Source organism: Bos javanicus, chromosome 19, assembly GCF_032452875.1.
Source record: "Bos javanicus breed banteng chromosome 19, ARS-OSU_banteng_1.0, whole genome shotgun sequence".
Lineage (NCBI taxonomy): Eukaryota > Metazoa > Chordata > Mammalia > Artiodactyla > Bovidae > Bos > Bos javanicus.
This window is the reverse complement of record NC_083886.1, coordinates 59,750,505-59,764,466: the sequence shown is the minus strand read 5'-3', so window position 1 is coordinate 59,764,466 and position 13,962 is coordinate 59,750,505. Positions and strand designations below refer to the sequence as shown.

Genomic DNA, 13,962 nt, shown 5'->3' with positions numbered 1-13,962 from the left:
ATCTACAGATTAGGGAGGCTCCCCAAGCAAGTGACCTGGTCCCCATCTGACCCTCCTGCAGTGAATCCACCAGTCAACAGCCACACCTGTGTGCAAAGATCCTCCAACACACACCATAGTGCTTCACTCTCAAACACAATCAAATATCACCAAGGACATCTGCAGAAAGACTCGAAGGATAAAAATAAGATAAAGGACTTTGAAGGAAACAGGCAAGGAAGAATTAGAAGGAAACTAAAAAAAAATAAAATCTATAGAAATTTGAGACCGAATAGTATATCCATGAAACAAGAGCAGAAAGTTATAAAAAGAGAACACTGATAGATTAGAACAAATGTCTAGGAATTAAAAAATACAACCGTTGGGACTTCCTTGGTGGTACAGTGAATAAGAATCTGCCTACCAATGTAGGAGACATGGGTTGGATCCCTGATCCAGGAAGATCCCACATGCCCCGGAGCAACTAAGCCCGTGTGTCACAACCATAGAACCCACACTCCAGAGCCTGGAAGCCACAAGCACTGAAGTCCTGCAACAAGAAAAGCCACTGCAACGAGAAGCCTGAGCACGCCAACAAAGAGCAGACCCCATTCGCTGCAACCAGAGAAAGCCTGCATAGCAACAAAGACCCAGCACAGCCAAAAATAAATAGATACATAAATTTTTTAAACTTTATAAAAAAACACAGCTGTTGAAATAAAAAGTCAATAGGAGGTCTAGAAGATAACAGATCACTCAGAAAGTAAAATAAAAACAGCAAAGAGATAGAAAAGGGAAAAAAAAAGTCAAGGGAATTGGAGAAATGGTCTCTCTGAATAATAAGCTAGAAAGAGAGACCAGTAACAATGGTGACAATTATTTTCTGAATCATCTCTGAAAAACTAACAGGAACAGCAACTTTCAAGATCAAGGGTTTCCAGATTAAAGATGCCCACTGAATGCCAAACACAACCAACGATAGAAGAAAAGAGTGATCCACACCGAGGCATAGCCTCATGAAATGTCATAACACCTGCAACGAAGAGAAAATTCGAAATGGTTACAGGGAAAGGCAAGGCGTGGGACACGTGGACATCCACGCCAGAAGCCAGGATACAACGGATGAATGCCCTCAAAATTCAGAGGGAGGAGGTTTCATATAGAGTCAAATCATCAGTTGAAAGTAGAGACATAAGAAAGACATTTGCAGATAAGCCCAGTATCCAAAAATGCACCAAGGTCATATCTGTGGTTGTCACACGCATGCCCAGTCATGTCCGACTCTTTGTGACCCCATGGGATGCGGCCCATCAGGCTCCTCTATCCATGGGATTTCCCAGGCAAGAATACTGGAGTGGGTTGTCATTTCCTCCTCCAGGGGATCTTCCCAACTCAGGGATCGAATCTGCATCCCCTGAGTCTCCAGCATTAGCAGGCGGGTTCTTTACCACTGCGCCAGCTGGGAAGCACACACCACAAACCGCCCAAACTCTGGTGGCTTGAAACAGCAGACATTTGTTATCTTCTATTTCCAGCATCTCGGGAACTTGAGGATGCTTAGTTGGCTGGTTCTGGCTGGGGGTTTCTCGTGAGGGAGTAATTAGTGTCAGCCAAGCCTACAGTCACTTGGCTTGACTGGGCCTGGAGGACCCACTGCCAAGCTCCTTCGTGTGGTCGTTGGCTGGAGGCCCCAGCTCCTCTCCGTGTAGGAGTGCTCACAACGTGGTGACCGGCTTTGCTCAGAAGAGATGCTCTGTGGGAAAAGGTGGGGGAGGAGAAGAAGGAGGAGGAACAGGAGGGACAGGAGGGGAAAGGGGAGAAGCAGAAGAAAGAGAGAGGAGAAGACAGAGAGGAGAGGGAGTGCTAGAGAGCCAGAAGCCGCTGACTTCCACTGAAAAGGACCCTGAAAAAGCAGCCATTGGGAAAGCCCCTGATGCTGGGAAAGATTGAAGGTGGGAGGAGAAGGGGACGACAGAGAATGAGACGGTTGGATGGCATCACCAACTCAACAGACATGAGTTTGAGTAGGCTCTGGGAGTTAGTGATGGACAGGGAGGCTTGGCGTGCTGCAGTCCGTGGGATCGCAAAGAGTCAGACACGACTGAGCGACTGAACCGAAATGAACAGAAGCCACAGAGTCTGTAATCCCTGAATCCTTGAAGTGGCGTACCATCACTCCACTTGAATTCCATTGGTTACACAGACCAATCCTGGTACAAAGGGGAGAACACCAGAAGATGGGGATTACTGAGGAGGCTGGCTTGGAGGCTGGCTACCACACACCCCTTTCTCAAGAAGCTTGTGGAAGAGATGCTCCACTAAGACAAAGAAGAAAGGCAGACACAGAGCAAGAGAGGGGAAACAGAAAACTCATGCAGAAAGTCACAAAGACAGTCCCCAGGCTGGCGGTAAAGAGAAGTCCTGCAAGGGGCTATGCAGAAGACTTAGAGGGAAACTGGCCCAGACTGAGCAGAAAGGACAGAGGGGTCCAGGAAGGAAGCCTCCAAGCCCTCACCCCAAAATGAACCCAATATGTTGAATAAACCTACCGAGATTTTCAACTCAATCAGAATTAGGAGATGAAGTACAGATAGTTACAGAGAAAAGTAAACCAGGTTTTTTTTTTTTTTCTTTTTCTTTTTTTAAAGAGGTAATCATTAACTCCACGGAAAACAAAAGGCTCTGTGAGAAAGAGGAGGCTGGCGGAGAATAATGCTTGGCTCAGCTTTAAATAATATTTACATAGTTATAATAAGGCAAGCACTGACCACTGATTTGACAGAAAGGATGATAACTATGTCGAGATGGAAGCGGGTGAAGCTCATCGTAGAAGTAGTGAGCTGGGGATTTCTTGCAATAGGAAGTCAAAACAATCTAAAACAAAACTCAAGAAATGGAAGTACAATTGCATCACTTATAAACAAGGAGGTAAATAAATAGAAGAAACAGCAGAAAGAACTGGAAGCATTTGCCCTCAGGGACTGTCACAAAGGGAGAAGGATGGAGCAAGAATCTGCTGGTTTTCATTAAAACCTTAATCCAGCACTTGACTTTTTGACCATGGACATATATTATTCAATAAAAATTAAAAAAAAAAAAGATTTTGCTGGCCAAACAAACCCTTCTACTGGCTTGTACTAAAGATCAGCATATATTACCAACCTGTATTTTATTCTCTGGACCTCCAATTGTAGAGAATGATATCATTTCAGAAGAAATTAACCAGGATAAGTAATTCAAGCCCACCAGGCAGCCTCGGTCTGCACAGGACTCCAGCACTGCCCTCCTATCCCTCTGAAAAAACGCATCAGTGCTCATTAAGTCAGGCACTGCTAATTGCTTTTTGACCAACTGCCAGCTTTGTGGCAAAATACCAAAAACCAGGACAAAGACAGTTTTAGAGACGACAGCCCTCTTTAGCCTCTTTCCTGTATGGGTTGTAAGAAACCACGAGAAAACATATGACTTCTGAAAGGTCCGCACACACATCAGGTGCAGTTATTGCCCTGAAGGCTTTCTGAGCACTTGCTGAGGATTTAGGGTCTGAGGTAGGGCCTGCTGAGTTCTCTCACCCTGAGGGTTTGATCGCAGAGCTTAGAAAACAATTTTTCTCCTTTTTTTCTCTGATATGGTCTTTTTGTTCACTGGATATATGGACAGAAGGATAAGCAACTGAATGAAGGTCTGCACCTTTGTATCCTGTTCAGATATAATCTTCAGGAGCATGATCACGTGGTCGACGCCCATTCTATGTTTGGGGTTTGTTTCTTTGTGCCGATCACATCCCCACAGTACATCAAAGGGAGTACTGGCTATTTCTAAACAGTCTAAGTATCGAATAGTGCTAAAAAAAGTGCTCATCTGGGAAAACTGAATATGCATGCAACATCACTGTGGCCAAATCATTTTTGGAACGCCTCTTTGAAAACTCACTTTGGAGCCCAAAGCACAGTGTTGAGAATAGACTCACTGGTGCCAATCGTCCCTTAGGGATCAGTTTGGGTTTCAGAACCAGCCATAATCTGCTAAGGAGTTTCAAATTTATATATGCCAACAATGTAAAGCAGCTACGTATGCATCAGTCGCTCAGTCACGTCCGAGTCTTTGTGACCCCATGGACTGTAGCCCGCCAGGCTCCTCTGTCCATGGAATTCTCCAAGTGAGAATATTGGAGTGGGTAGCCATTCCCTTCTCCAGGGGATCAAACCCAGTTCTCCTGCATTGCAAGCAGATTATTTACCATCTGAGCCACCAGCGACTCCAATAAAAATGAACAAAACAAAACAAAAAAGGGGGGATATATGTAATACATACAGCTGATTCACTTGCTGTGCAGCAGAAACGAACACAGTGTAAAGCAACTATACTCCAGTAAAAATTAATTTTAAAAAACAAGAAAGGGGGAATATATATACGTACAGCTGATTCACTTTACTGCAGAACAGAAGTGAACAGAACAATGTAAAGCAACGCTACTCCAATAAAAATTAATTAAGAAAACAAATTTAAATACGCCATGGCTTCCCTGGTGGCTTAGTGGTAAAGCATCTTCAGGCAATGCAGGAGACACTGGTTCTATCCCTGGGTTGGGAAGATCCCCTGGAGAAGGAAATGGCAACCCACGCAAGTATTCTTGCCTGGGAAATCCCATGGACAGAGGAGCTTGGTGGGCTACAGTCCATGGGGTCGCAAAGAGGCGGATACGACTTAGTGACGGAGCATGCACGCACATGTGTATACACAGAAAAGTTGTGTATGAAATTTTCTTTAAGTGCTATTTAAACGAGCTTTTTATTGAAAGGTCCCTGCAGTGAGTCCTACTGCGGTGTCCCGCGGTGAGGCCAGGCCCGAGCTGCCCTGTGACCTGCTCTGTCTGCTGGGGTTAGGCCCCCGGCGTGCTCACCTACCTCTACCAGCAGTGAAGACGCCTCGCAAGCCCTGAATCCAGCAAGCCAAACGAGCTCCCTGTGCCAGCAGGCGAGAGCCAGAACCCAGAAACTGTCACCCTTCACGGTCCCAAACAGAAAGGTCTTGCCAGGGAGGAAGACAGAGGGTCTGAGGGAGCACAGAGAATGGAGTGTTTGGAGCAGCCCTGGGACAATCTGTCAGCGATCGCTGCAGCAGGGGAGCAGGGGTGCGGGGTTGGGGGGTGGGGAGGCGCGGCCCTGGGGCTCCGCGGAGGGAGGAGCACACTTTGGGGAACCGAGCCCTCGGGGCACCCTCCCCAGTGCGGCCATCTGGTCTGGGGCCTCGGGCGTCGGGCAGGCCCTGTGAGGCCGGGGACCAGCGGACAAAACCAGCAGACCGGCTCCCCAACGAGCTGACTTTTGGAGAGCGGCCAGGTCCCTCCTGGAGCCCCACCCGGCTCATCCACGCAACAGAAACAGACTCGGGACACAGCGAACAGGCTTGTGGTCGCCCAGGGGGAGGGGGCGGGGAGGGGCGGGATGGGAGATTGCGATTAACGGACGGAGACTATGATATAGAAAATAAACTAAAAAAAAAAAAAGATCCTTCCGTATAGCACATATTCAATATCCTGTGATAAACCACAATGGAAAAGAACATGAAAAAGAAAAAATATATATATTTATGTGTGTATATATATATATACTGTATATATACTGTTGCTGTAGAGTAGAAATTAACACAATATTGTAAGTCAACTATAGTTCAATAAAAAAATTTTTTTTAATGGTATCATCAAGAGGGAGGGCACACACCTATACCTATGGCTGATGGATGTTTTCATGTTGATGTATGGCAGAAACCATCACAATATTGTAGAGCAATTATCCTCCAATTAAAAAGAAATAATTTTTAAAAAATGGTGTCAATGCCCACTGGTCTTCGTGGAATCTCTTTCCACAGAAAGGACGGAAAGTTTCTCCTCTTTGCCTCAAAGAAACGTTTGCACCACCCAGTACCACCCTCCCTTGCGGCTCCCGCGTGCAGCCTGAGGCTCCCGGAGAGAGCTCTTCCAGACCCTTTGCTGAACCCGTCTGGCTGGGAAACCTCCCCTGGCAGAATACGCATCCGCCCTCCTGCCTCCTCATCTCACCCAGACAAGGTCACTGAAGCTGCAGCTACCGCCCTACCTGCCAGGCCGCCCAGTGGTGCAGGGGCAGCGAAGAAAGCAGAGACTCCTCAGTGATGCTGGAGGACCTGCAGGGGAGCTGGAAAGCTGCTAAGTCAGAGGATTCCAGTGTGTGTGTGCGTGCGTGTGTGTGTATGTGCATGCACACACACGCACACACTGGTCCTGTTCAACTCTTTTGCAACCCCATGGACTGTAGCCCTCCAGGCTCCTCTGTCCATGGAATTCTCCAGACAAGAATGCTGGAGTGGGTTGCCATTTCCTCCTCCAGGGGATCTTCCCCACCCAGGGATCGAACCCATGTCTCTTGTGTCTCCTGCCTTGGCAGGTGGATTCTTTATCACTGCACCACTGGGAAATCTGAGGATTTCAGATTCTGCAGCAAATCTGGGTTCCAGACACTGTGACCTCGTTTTGATTCTATCAGGACTGCAGCCGGTCCTCGGGTTGCGGGGAGGGTAGGAAAGAGAGAAAAGAACAGCCAAGGGCTGGGTTTGAGGACCCCGTCCTGCAGGGCCTGGTACCCAAGCTGGCACAAGCCTGCTGGCGTGGTGACTTCTGGGTGCTCACCCCACCCTGGGGCCAGCAGAGGAACTGCAGCCTCTTTGGAAAGAGCGTTAAAATCCATCAACCACAGAGACAGAGTCAACTCCTAGCTTTTACTTCATGGGGGACAGAGGCCCTGGGGCATCAGAAATTCCTGGTCCTGAGACAGAAAAAGAGAGAGAGAGCTCCGTGCTTGCTCTGCCATCACAGACTGACACCTCTCGCCTCTGGGAATAAAGACCCCTCCTCCAGCATCAGGCCTGTGTCTCCACCTGGAGATCCTCTCCTGTGGGCTGGTGCCTTTCCCCACATCCTTTAAAATGTAAAGGTGGTGCTAGTGGTAAAGAACTTGCCTGCCAATGCAGGAGACATAAGAGATTCAGGTTCGATCCCTGGGTTGGGAAGATCCCCTGGAGGAGGGAATGGCAATCCACTTCAGTATTCTTGCCTGGGAAATTTCATGGACAGAGGAGCCTGGCGGGCTACAGTCCATGGGGTCATGAAGAGTCAGACATGACTGAAGCAACTTAGTGCACACACACACATTCTGTGTCCTGTGGAGAAACAGCTACCACTGGGGGCTCCCTGATGGTCCAGAGGTTAGAACTCTGAGCTTCCAGTAGGGGTGAGGGTGCAGGTTTGATCCTCGGCTGGGGACCTGAGATCCTGCATGCTGCCTGGAGCAGCCAAAACAGAGAAAAAAAAATAGTGTTTCTTTAAAAAAAAAAAAAAAAAGGATGAGCTGTCATCGTGGCCACCAGCACAGGAGGAAAAGGACACAGGGGCTGTCCACAGCCAGAGGAGTCATCTGCAGGAAAAGGACACAATTCCTCAGGATCGTGGGCTGGACTCCTCGTCACGGGGTGGGGTGGGGGCTGCTGGTGACACTCGGGGGCACAGACCCCAAGAGGGAACATGCCAGAAGCAGGAGGGCAACCCGGCTTGCTGATTCTGTCATTTGGCCAAGATGAAACCTGGCTCTGCTCTGCCTTGACCTAAATACGAACAAAAACCTGAGACCCATTTACTGGTTCTGGTCCGTTTGTGGGATGATGGCCCATCTCTCAGAAGCTGTGGAACACCCATTCCTACCAGAGACACAGCACTTGGAATGGGTACCTGCCCGAGGGCACCCAGGTGCCGCCCACCTCACGCGGGCACCCTCCTGCAAGACGACGGTGTTTGCTACTCAACAACGCTTTTCTTTCAGAGGGGGAAACTCTGGTTCCACCAGCCCCAAAAGCAGAGGCTCCCAGAGCCCCACACCGGCACAAAGCCTGCCCAGACCCCTCTACCCGCGACGGGATTCGTGGGATGCTGAGCTGCACTGTGAGCCCGCAGCGGCCCCGGTAAAGAGACAAGTTGCTTGTCTGACCCAGGACAGATGTTTCCCCTCCCTGATCCAAAGTTCCTGGATCTCTGAAATGAGGTTTAAGTAGCAGGGTGCTCTGCTCTAGTTGACATTAAAGTCATCTGGGGAACTTAAAAAAAAAAAAAAAAAAAAAAGATCAGGTCTTCATCCCAGGTCCATTGTATCAGAATTGCTCAGAATGGAGCTAGGGCATCTTCAGTCTTTAAACCTCCCTGGGTGGTTCTCAGTCATGTCTGACTCGTTGTTCCCAGGTGGCGCTGGTGGTAAAGAACCCACCTGCCAATGCAGGAGACACAAAAGACAGGGGTTGGATCCCTGGGTCGGGAAGATCCCCTGGAGGAGGGCATGGCAACCCACTCCATCCAGCATTCTTGCCTGGAGAATCCCATGGACAGAGGAGCCTGGCAGGCTACAGTCCATGGGGTTGCAAAGAGTCAGACATGACTAAAGGGCCTTAGCACACAAAAAAGATTCTGGTCTGCAACATGGCAGTGAAGCTCTCTACCAGCTGCTCTCTGAGGGCCATCTGGCTTCCCTGAGTCTATAAATCTGACCCTAAAGGCAGCTCTTTCTTTCCCAGGAGGAGGCTCAGGGAGCAACCTACTTAGGCCATTCAGCAAGGAGGTGGGAGGGGACAGGTCACACAGCAAGAGAGCACCAGACGCTCATTACCTGGCTCAGTCTAGAAGGGGGAGGGAACGGGCCCTAGAAAAGACCGCGTGGGCATGGTTGCCTGGGTCTCAGAGACCTTGGAAACGATCCAGAACTCATCAACAAACACCCTGAGGTTAGGGGGTCAACAGAGGGGAAAGAGCTGAAAACAATTAAGGCATCCATCATCCCTCCTCCATTTTAATCAGACACCAGGGGTGTGTGGAAGAAGGAAGGACCCCCTTCTCCACCAAGCTGCTCTGCGACCGTGCTTCAGGCCTTGGCCGCTGTGTGGCCTGGAGCACAGCACTCAGCCTCTCTGTGCCTTGGCTGCTTGTTTCACAAACGGGGAGACTCAGAACTGTGACAGGCTTCCCAGGGTTTTGGGGAGATTACGAGGTAACACGAAGTTTCCACTACAGTGCTGGGTACACAGTAACACTCAATGAGTGTTAAAAATTATTCACAGGCAAGGTTCCCCGTGGCAAAATAAACCGGGAAAACACTGGGCTTAAAGAAGATAAAGATAAAGGTTTCTTCAAGGCAAGCTTTCTCAAAATAACAATAATAATAATGATGATGAGATGGACCTCAAAGGTTGAAAAGACGAAATGGAATGATGGATGTGTGGAACACTCAGTCTCCACCAAGCACATAATGGGCCCTTAATAAATGTTACCCATGGGTGTTACTGACAAGCCTGGGGGGATCGTCAAGAGAAGGGGCAGGTATGCGCCCCGGCCTCCTGCTCTCTCCTGCAGAGCGTCCTACAGGATCCATGCAGGAGGACACGCGTGCTGGGAGGAGCCCAGGGGAAGATGGCCATCCGTTTTCCGACTCCACCACTGAGGGGTTGGAAAAAAGGACCCAGGCCAGTGTGGGGCTGGGTTCCACAAGTGAACCCAGTTCCGGAGGGAAGAGAGCGCTGGGCTGAACGGTGGGGACAGCTGGGAGCTCCCCGCTCTGAGTTTCCCACACTCCCAGTGTGAGGCGTGTCCCCACGGGAGGGGCAGGAATCTGCGATTCAGAAGAGCTTTGCCACTTTCTAGCTGGGTGACCTTGGGCAGGTCGCCAGGCCTCTCTGAGCCCGGCATCTTTTCACCTGCATAGTGATGGACCACAGACTATAAATTTGAGCGTGTCTGCGGCTCCTTCTGGCTCCAGGATTCTATGTGCAGTTCTGCCCAAATGAGGGAAGGGAGAGAAAAGTGAACCCTAAACCATGGTTACTGTCTTCTAACTGTGCTCTCTGTGTCTAGACTTACTGGAGGTCATTTAACCATCATCCCAACTCCAGACAAAGCTGGGGTGGTTTTCAGAGAGATTTTGATGCCTGCTCACTTGCTCGGCCATTGCACTCCCCAGGGATTGAGGAGTTCCACAGCAAAAAGGGATGAGCGTCCAGCGAAACTCCTACCTGTCAAGGGGTGGGGTAGAGAGACACCAAGAAAGGGCCTCAAGTCAACCCCTTCTGTATCTAAAGAGACCGTTCAACCCATGATGCCAAATGGTCAGAGTTTTACAAAAAGGTCTGTTGACCATATGCCATATTTTGCCAACTAACCATCAAGACCCATGACATCAGAAAGGGCTTCTTGTGCTACCAGGTTCAAGATGTGGTCTCGGAGACAAAATGTAGAAGCTGACGTCTTAATCTTGGTAAAAGGCACAGGATTTGTGGGTAAGGGACAGGACGTCTGCAAACAGGGGTGTCCCGGGAAGGGCAGGTAACTTGCTCAACACGCAGGTGACCTTCCCTGGGCATCTGTATTTTCTCCACAACAGAAGGGCTGCCCTTCCCATACGGAAATGACAAGCCTTATCATCCCTGGCGTTCCCGTGAATACAGCAAGACCCACCCGGGATGCTTGGACAGGCATCCGCCTCTCCCAGCCGGGTCCAAGCCTCCTCCCGGCACTCTCCTGTCTTCCTCTAGGCTTAACTGCAAGACTCACTTCCATGAAAGTAACTGCAGAGTCACAATTCCCCCCACTTACTTTATTAAGCCGCTAAGAGACACAAGACCTGCTCGGGTCTTAGGTATCCACATTGGCGCTCCTGGACTGTGAACTTCTCACCGAGGGGTGAACCCAGCGGCATCTCCCAAGGCTGAGCACTGGCCTGGGCCTGGGTCCTGCTCCGGTTCTTAATTTCCTGCTGTCTATTGTCTCTCTGATAAGTGCTGAACGAGGGGAAGGTATTATTTAATTGCTTTCAAGATATCAAACAAGCCAGGGTGGAGGTTATCTCATCTCCAACCCTTCTATTTTCCTAGCTCAAGGTTTGGTTACTTAGTTACTCAGCAAGCTGCAGAGGAAGGAGACAGCCCCACGGGTGACAGTGTAGACTGCACTCAGCAGATGGAGGGGAGGCCGGAAGAACGGCCGTTAGGACTCAGAGACGGACCGGAACCGGAGGGGAGCCACCCAGGACAGCTCTTTCGAGGCATTCAAAGCCCGCGGAGGGAGGCCTCCATTACTTGGACAAAATCAACAACTGTTCTAGATTACACAGTTCCTTCACATCAGGTGGCCAAAGTATTGGAGCTTCAGCTTCAGCATCTCTTCTTCCAATGAATATTCAGGGATGACTTCCTTTAGGACTGACGGGTCTGATCGCCTCACTGTCTACCTGATGAGAAGAGCTGACTCACTGGAAAAGACCCTGATGCTGGGAAAGATTGAAGGTGGGAGGAGAAGGGGACAACAGAGGATGGGATGGTTGGATGGCATCACCGGTTCACGGACATGAGTTTGAGCGAGCTCCGGGAGATTGTTTGGACAGGGAAGCCTGGCGTGCCGCACTTCACGAGCAACTGAACAACAGGCGTGTCTGAGGTGGGTGGATCTGACAGTAGTTTTTCCAGGCTGAACTCACCCCACCTGCCATATGGGGAGGCAGCAGAGAGGAGGAGTCACAAGGAAAGGCCAGCGAAGGGGGATTTCACTGCATCAGCTCATCCGAGATGAAGAGACTTGTTCAAGGAGGTCATGGAGAAGATGTGACCACTCTGTGACCTGAGAGCTGGCCAGGGGCAATCTCAGCACCCCCTCCCCCCGTTCTAGGCCATTGCAAACATTGCCCTTGCTAGGAGCCATTTCAAAGACACAGTCTTGAGAGCAGTGTGCTGTTGAGACCATCAGACTGAATACATGACTGAACCCCACTAAAATGAAATTAGTCACTCAGTCATGTCTGACTCTTTGCAACCCCATGGACTGTACCCCACCAGGCTCCTCTGTCCATGGGATTCTCTAGGCAAGAACACTGGAGTGGGTTGCCATTCCCTTCTCCAGGGGATCTTCCCAACCTAGGAATCGAACCCAGGTCTCCTGCACTGCAAGTGGATTCTTTACCATCTGAGCCACCAGGGAAGTCCGAGCCCCTAAAGGCCTCTATAAACTTCTAAGATTCTGGTGAGCAGGTGAATCTTATAGTGCCCAAGAAAAGCCTCGTCAGTGACTTTTCTGCTTCTTACACCGGCCACCTACCGATCTGGAGTGGCTGCCTTTTCCTCTTCTCTCCTTGCCCTCCGTGTACATGGGAGGCCGTTCTGAACTTCACGTGGGAAACTTCTGAGGTTGCAACCAACACATGTACCGATCACCCCAGCGAGCTGCCGTGAAGAGAGATGGTTATTTAGCTGGTCCTTCAGGGGCAGTCTGGTTTTGCTGGTAGAACTCATATAAAACTGGTGGAGGGCGGAGAATGCATTGTCCCATTAGAGTTATCCTGAGGGCTGGCGGGGTGGGGTGAGGGGTGGGAAGGAGGACAGTGAGAGCCACTGATTCGGCTCTTGTATAGATTAGAAAACGGATTTTTTTTTTTAAGGATGATAACAGGAGTTTGGCACTAATAGTTCAAGGCCTTTGGAAAGATAACACGGTTCCCAGGAAGGGAATTTGAGACTGGGATAGGCATTTCCTGGGTCTTCCTTTTCCTCCTCTTCCTGGAAACCAGTTGGGTCACTGGTTGTAAACTGCAAGTGGCAGCAGGTGTTGCTGTGGCAACTGCCCCCCCCCCCCGACCCCGAGCGTGGGGCGTTCTCTTGCGTTCAACCCTCGCTGCCCCGGCACTCTAGCCAGCCCTCCATCTCCCAGCTGGTGGTGAGCAGGGGCACCCCACTTGTGTCAAGCCACGTGCCCAGCCCCTGTGCTCGGCACACAGAGAGAAGCAGGCTCCCAGACTGGCTGGAACATGAGTCAACCACCCGTCCATCTGGCCCCGAGCACCAGGATGACGACTCAAGCCCCATGATGACCGGCATCTCAGAAAGAGACACATCCAAGGGTAACCTTGATTTCCACCCTCACGGTGGGTACCCCAAGACACAGCTTGGCCCAGATAGAAATCGGCAGTTATTTGCTACCTTACCTGCCAGCCCCCTTCCCAGGTCTCTGGGGCTCACCCTACCTGCTAAAGAGTCTCTGGACTGTAACTTTCACTGGTGAATTGCAAATCAGATAACAGCACTGGACAGTCAGAGCCAGCTCAGCCCACAGAGAAAACTGTAGTTGGCGTTTGCTTTCTGTTTGCTCATCCTCTAAAATGTACTCACGATGTGGAGTGTATGTGTGTGTGTGAGTGTGTGAATACGTGTGTGACTGTGTGTACTTGGAGGAGGGTGAGGAAGGAGAGGCTGCAGGACTGAATGTGACTTATTAAACTTGGAACAGAAGCTGAATCATCACGGCCAAAAAACAAACAGCTGTCCCCGCATGTGACAACCCCCACTTCATGCATGTTCCTTCTCTTTGCTCCCTCCCAGCGGGGAGGAGGAGGGGCTGTGCCCAAGGTCAAGGTGAAGGAAGGGGATGGCTGTAGGGCCTCTGCCTCTCCAAGTTGTGGAGAGAGGGTAGAGTTGGGATGAGCTGCTCCAGTGTTGCGCCTCTGATTGCTCTCCCACCTGAATTTTGGAACCAAGAGCGGGCTCAGCCCTGAGCGGAGGGGCGCTGGCCACTGCATCCAGACGGGCATTCCCCTGGTCCTGTTTTCCTCCCGCTCCTTCCGGGGGCCTTGTGCCTGGGAGATGACCCACTGCTTTGCAAAGTTGTCTGAATTCAGACACGGCAGAAGTCCCAGAGCGAGTCTGGGTCAACCAGCCGCCACTCCAGCTGTCTGAAATAGGCTGGGTGAAACAGAACCGACTCTGTGAAGGAGGACGGAAGACAGCTCGTGTCCGTGCCACCGATCTTGGGGAGGCTGAAATCGCTTGACCCTTCGCGCCCCGCACGAGGGTCTCCCTTTAGCCCTGGTGCCTGCGACCTCTGCCCGCAGCCACCCCGGGATTCTCCCGCAGCGCACCCCAGTCCGCCCA

General features: G+C 50.5%; 1 protein-coding gene across 4 annotated transcripts in view; it reads right to left on the bottom strand.

Moving 5' to 3' along the window:
• Nucleotides 1–13,962, bottom strand: part of SLC39A11 (solute carrier family 39 member 11) — a 372,698-nt gene that overhangs the window by 326,112 nt on the left and 32,624 nt on the right. The gene's annotated exons all lie outside the window — the stretch shown is intronic.